Here is a 6,906-nt window from a genome sequence, read left to right as displayed (position 1 = left end):
AAACCTCATGCTATAGTTGTAATCTGCAGAGAGGGGCAGATTGGCTTTGGTCAAGTCCCTGGAGAGCACAAGGTACCCTCTGAGGGGATGGCACAGTCACCTGCTCCCAGACAAGACCTTCCAACAAGGGGAAACTAGAGGAATTTTCCCCAGATCAACAACAATTATCAGAGTAAAAGGATCAAGGACCTGTGACACCCCTAGAGCAATGTGATCAGTCACCTCTCTCAGTGCCTTGTTCTTGGCCTCAGCCCCAAAACTTTCCTTTTAAAATACTGGCATGCCCTCAAGCAAGACACCTTGTGTAAATCTTCAGGTGAAAATAATTAGCCATTGGAAGCATGGACCTAGAAAGACAGGAATTTCCCTGGCAGCAGAGAGCATTAAATCAAAGGTGAGTGTCTGTCTAGATAGTTTTAGTGCAATGAAGGACACAGAGCAGGTGCAGGAACTCCTGACTGAAAGCCTATGGCTGTGTGTGAAGAGCATCACCCATGGTAATAAAGGTCCCTTGTGGCCTTGAAGGATGAGATGTTCCTGAGACCAAGTGCTAAAATTGAGCAGAGCAACACAGACAGTGCTTAAGGGAAGGAATGAAGTTCAGTGTCCAGCAAGCTCATTGTGAGTCACTTCTCTGTACTCTGGAGCCAGATTGGCTTTCAGATAAAAGGGGAGCAATGAGGTGCTCTGCACTGCTCAGCCCAAAGCCACAGGCAGAGCAGATGAGAGGACCGTGAGCTTTCACAGCTTCTGAGAGGGACAGGAGAGAAACTTGGCAGATTAAAATCCTTGTGTGTGCAATAACTACATTCTCAAAACCATCCAATGACAAGAACTAATATCAGAGGACAGATTTCAAATGTTATTTAAGCATCTGAAGTGGCAGTGAGGTTCTTCATGTTAATTTTTAACAACCCCATTTATGTCCCTGCATTCCCATTGTTTCCTATTGTTTGTGCTCCTGGGAAGCCAAAGCAAGCAAAGCTCTCTGGCTGAGCTTGATACTAAAGGGTGCACAAAGTTTAAGCCATGTTACCATACCAGAATTGAGAGAACTGTGGGTAGTTCAAATCAGCAGGGTACTATCAGAAAGGTACTTGTCTTGAGTTACTGCAGAAGGAAAGCTGTGCTGTGATTCCCAAACACAAAGGACAGCAGACAGCAGCAGGGCTGATGTGCACCTAAGGAGAAACAAAGAGTCAAGGGTGAGCACACAGCTTGGTCCAGAAGCTGTAAACAAGACAACAACAGTCAGAATAAGATCCAAATGTATTCGGCACAAGGGGCAAATTCTTCTATTTGCAACCAAAGCAGTTTACTTTATGAAAGGGTGACACTTCTAACATTAAAAAAGAGCACAAACAGCAGGACAAAGCTCTCAAGAGATGCATTATATCAATACATTTGCAAAGCAATGTTCACCATGAGATTGGTTTGTGACACAGGAAATAAATGAATTAATATTGCATTTCGAAACAGATACTGGAAATAAGGGCAATATAATCATAGCAAACACATAAAAACAATTAATGACAGTCTGATTCTAAGGCAGAGAATTCAGCTTGCTTTGTACATTGGGCACACCACAAGCTGATCTAACAGAAAGATAACAGCATGGAGGCATAAGAGGTGTTACTTTTGTGGGGGTTTTCACATAGCAGGAAAATTCTTCCATGCTCCGGGGTCAAGAACAGCCTACAAATGGTGATTCACACATGGGTACCTCTTCTGAACAGAGGACAAAAGACATTCTTACAAAATGAAGCACAGATATATTAGGGATATAGAATGTCACATTGATGTTAATCCCATGAAAACACACATGGGAAATCCAATAGCATTGAGAAATAGGAAAAAAAGAAAATACAGGTTTATAGAAAGTTAGTTTTTAATGAGCAACTTTTGCTAAACTCTATGCTCACCAAAATAAAACCAAACACATTCCTAAGTGGGAGGTTTAAGTGTGAGAGATGCCCCAGAAGGACAGCCACAGATAGCTTAAAAAAAAGAAGAATTCTGACCCTAAGGCAAAGGTTGTGCAAAGTGGAGCATCTTCAAATCCCTGCTTACAAGGCAGATGTCTGGAAGTGCCCCAGCAGTCAGCCCGGCTGCAGCAGCTGCTGTCTGAGGAGTCCTGGAGGGAAAGTGTGAGTCAGGAGCTGATCTGCTGATACACATACTGGAAAAACATTGGCACCTTTCAGGAAAGCAGTCTCAGCCTAGAAGCATAATTTTGCATATATAACCAAAAGAGAAAATAGACAGAAACACATAAAATTTTTTTAGAAATTATTGCGGTGTTTCATAGTTTGTAATTCTGGGCTGGCACCTTATGCTGTATTACAGAGGATAGAAATGAAAGTGTATTTCATAGTGTCATCTTCATCTGGAGGTTGGTAAGAAGAAATCCCAGTTTAAATAAGACAGAATATTAAGGTTTAAAAAACTGAAAGTTCATTAAGTGCTGGAAATAGATTAGCATGGCATTTTTAAGCAGCCTTACTCCCAAAGATGCCCTTTGGTTCACCTGCAAGTCATTGGTCTGATGGTGACCAGTTAGAGCAAGAAGAGCATTTTTGTGCATTGCTTATACTGAATGAAATTGTGTCAATTAAAAATTGCATCAACTAACATCCCAGTGGTCCTTTCTGTCCCTAAATTCATTTTTATTGCATCCAGTTCTCAAATTCATTAAATCCCTCTTCCCTTGATGAAGGCTGGAAGAGGTTGGATGTGTTGGCATTTTGGAATGTAAAGCCCAGTGATCCCACAGGTAACTCAGCAGCACACAATACAGCACTGCAGACAGTGCTCCAGGACAAGGAACACAGAGCCCATGGCTTGTGTGACTTATCTCTTAAGCACATGTCAAGGCTTCACAAGGCACTGCCAAACAGGTTTTCAGGAACATTAACACAATGCATAGCTTGATTTAGAGAGCTCCACGTGATGGTTCATTGTATTTCATTATTCTGACTCATGTCTTGTGTCAGGATCCAGAGAGAAAAGCCACTCTGGGCTTCATGTCATGTCACAGAAGAAAAGGACCCAGTCTTGTAAAAGGTTCATTCAGCTGTGTCTGACAAACCTGGGCTCTGCTCTTGGCTTGCAGGGTGAGCCAGACAGCCACTCATCATCCTCCACTTTACCTCCCCTGCCTGCAACACGGCTTTCAGCCTCCCTTTGTGAAGTTTTTTTCAACGCCTTTAATGAGGAAAGTACATATAATCAAAGATTGTCTCAACTGCATTGTCTGTGATTCTTCTTCAGCAGCTTTTAGGTGCCTTTTCCCCCCTATAGTCTTAACATCTTGTTCAGCCTCTGAATCTTATCTTTCTCTCTTTTCATCACAACAGTGTATTAAGGCATTTCTCCCTTCTGTGTGATGAAATGCCTTGCTAGGCAAACTACATAATAAAGGGATCCTAAGTAGTGAATTCTTTCTCTGTAGTAGAAGGTCAGTAGTTCGAAGTCCTTTACTAAAATTATTATCTATATGAATATTTATTATCTATATAAATATTTTGGTGTGAGGATGTTTGAATTAAAATGTGTGAGTTACTGCTCAGAAAAAGAAATTAAACAATAATCTTTTGAAAAAATGACACAAAGATTTGTCCTAACATTTTTGTATTGCCCTGTCATTTTGATGCTTTTTTCCATTCTATTTAAACTATAACTGAGGAATCAATGCATTAAACATTCCTGAACCTAAGTTTATGTTGGCCAAGACAAAAAGTTTTCATTTCATCAGACACTAATTTTTGGCTTTCCCAATGAGCACCATATTAGATAAATCATATTTTGGGATCTCATACTCTTTCTGCTTCCTTTAGACACCAGCATACCATGGGATTACCTCCCTCATGTCCCATTTCAAGCTTTTCCTGATTGCTGGGACACTGCAGTGGAAAGTAAATGGACCAAGAATATTTCAGATTAACTGACCAAAGGATTTTGTGTTGATTTTGCTGTAAAACACTTTTGTAACCCCTCCTGTGCAGATCAGCCTGGCAGAGGCTCCCACATGGCTGCAGTGGGCCAGGACAGGGAGAATTCCACAGAGCCCCTTCCCACTGGCAGCAGTGCCAGCCTGCCCCTGCCCCTCTCACTTCACAGGAATCTGGCATTTTTCATATTCTTTTTTTTCTACTGCTTGACATTTTAGTCCATTCCTCAATTGCTTTGCCATCACATTAATTAACAGTCAAGGCATTAGCACTGCCTACATTTTCATGACAGACCCCAAGGCTGGAAGCAATTAGTTCAATGCAGAACTACAACAAATACTGCAAAATAAAGGCAGAGGCAGACCAGCTCCAAAACAGCAAACAATAATAATAATGCCAAACAAGTGCCATCCTTCCTCCTTTCCAAGGTGTTTACCAATTTGTCTTTACATGCACTTTTCCTGAGGGAGCACTACTGATATAAGTTCCATACTCTGGTTCAATTCATATTCAGTTTGTATTTTTACTTCCTGCTTCATATTCATATTTGCAAGAACAAGAACTTCAAGTCAGCCTGCTCAGCTTTTCCTTTCGAGGCTTGGCAAACAAATGATTTTATTTCCAGAAGTGCTGAAGCACCCAATGGCACCAGCTGAAGTCAGCAGAAGAAATGAGATGCTTTACAGTTCTGAAAACCACATCATTTATTTACTGACATCTTAAAGATTTAAGAGACAATGTTAGTTTCCTGTTTTTTCTTGACCTAAAATGATAGTGCTGCAAAAATTTGAAGTCAGTTCTCTCAGTAATTTTCCTCCACAATCTTAAAAGTTCCCCAAAAGTGTGAGCAGAAAGGGAGCTTCGCTGAACTCACTGCTCAGTGCCCTGTCTTACACGGCTCCAGCCACCTCTTGACCTGCTGCATTTGGCTGGGGCCTGGTGTGATGCTCCAATCTGTTCCCTTGAGCTTACTCATACCTTGGAGGCCTGGAGGATCCTTTGAATTGTAGGCAAGACTCCTTGTAATTAATAATCCATGAGGAGACACCTTAATTTTCTGGAGGTTTTAGATTGCCAAATGGTCATTTCCATCACTCACCCTTCTGCTCTCTGAGGTGCTCATTGCTGAAACCAATTTTGTGTTTGGGGGTGTCAACGAGTGGCTGCTGGTGCTTGGTTGCTGGCTGGGGTTAAACCACAACACACAGGAGAAAACGTCTGTGGTGATTTCATGGCCCTGGTTCACATTTAGGTGGCTCATGCAGAAACCTTGGTGTCCTAGGGTGATGCTATGATGCTTGTATCCCCATTCATCTGTTCTGTTTATGCTGGATATCATGTTCTGTGCCTTCAAGATTGGCTCTGAAGAGTGAAAGTTTTGGTTTGGTTTTGTTATCAGCCTGCTCCCCCATGGCTGGTGGGACACAGAGACAGGGCAGTACATAGTGCAGCTTTTGCTTTTTGCCTGGCTTTTCGCTTTGCTCTTGCTTTTGCATCTGCTCATTAGTTAGTTTAGCTAAGCAGTCCAAATTTTTCCCTGGACTGTTTTTCCTTTCCTTTTTTTGGAACCATTTGAGGCTGCTCCAGACTGGGACCCGGGAACACCAAGAGTTTGCACCGTTTGGCTTGCAGCAGCTGCCCCAGCGCCAGAGGGACAGGGCGACCACCCCCGAGAGAAACTTTCTGAATTTGTCATCTTTTTCAGAGCAGTGAAAGAGTGTTGTCATCCAGTATTGTTCATTTTGTGTGCTGGGAGTGTTTTGCCTGTTAAACAAACAGGTTCTTTCCATCCTTCCCGAGCCAGTTGGTGGGAGTGCCCGTGTGGGTTTGCTTTCTGGAGGGGCCTCCTTTTGGAGGTTTTCTCCCAAATGTGCCCTACACCAGGACACTTGGCAAGGTCTGACTCTTGGCTCCTCTGTGGCTGAGGCTCTTTCCTCCTGCCTCTGCTTTTCCACTCCTTCACCAGCTTTATCAGAGCTCCCCTCCCACCTGCTTTCCAGCAGGGCTGGCACCTCAGGGACTCACACCCCGTGGTGTTACATTTTATTTGAATGGTAAGCTCTGTCTCACCCCTCGAAAATGTACGGTTTATTCCAGGCCTGTGATCCTCCCCTGAAGTACCATGCATCTGTAATCCCATCGGCCCAAATCTTATTCCGTGTCCACTTTGCATCTCCCTGTTAAACTGTGCGAGGGAGACCACGCTCTGGGCCCTTTTCTCCCTAGGCCCTCCCTCTCTCCCCCTCGTTCCCCTTTCCCCCTTCTCCCTCAGACACCATGCTGCTCCCGGGGGTGGGACCCCCAATAAATCCTCATCTCATGAGCATCCTCAGAAACCGTGTGGAGTCTCCTTGCCTGTCTGCTGCTGCCAGTGAACACACAGCCTACGGGGGCCCTGGGGACCCCCAAACGACCGGCAACAGCACCCAGGCATTCAGGCACCTGTTTTTTCATTAGGAGAAGAAAATGCCTTATTTCATTCTGCCACTGAAGACATTTTATTTCACGGAGAACAGGAAAGGGAGTGGGGGGAGGCCCTTTCCCTGGGAGGAGGAGTGCCCGCTGTGCTCTGACTCACCGGCAGCAGCCCCGGCTGGGACGGAGGCTGCCCTGAAAGGAGCCATGCTGTGCATGATCCTAAAATTGGGTCAATTATTATCTTGTCAATGGTGACTAAAAACTGGATTCCAGCAATAGCTCAGTTGTACTGCATAACGCCTATCTTTGGAAATAAAAACAGGGGTGGACCAAATGTCCAAATTTAATTTAAAGCATGAATAAATTTTTGAGATTTTTGTTCTACTGGAAACACCTTATGCATGCACTTGAGTATTTCATTCCTCCATTGTTTCTTAAATCTAGATATAGGTACAAGGAATAAAATGCAGCTAAATCTATGCTAGTGAATTGTGGTAGCATTTAAGACAAAAGACAAAACTGGAGTTTTTGTCTTCAC

Source organism: Melospiza georgiana, chromosome 4, assembly GCF_028018845.1.
Source record: "Melospiza georgiana isolate bMelGeo1 chromosome 4, bMelGeo1.pri, whole genome shotgun sequence".
NCBI lineage: Eukaryota > Metazoa > Chordata > Aves > Passeriformes > Passerellidae > Melospiza > Melospiza georgiana.
Note: the sequence above shows the minus strand (reverse complement) of the source record.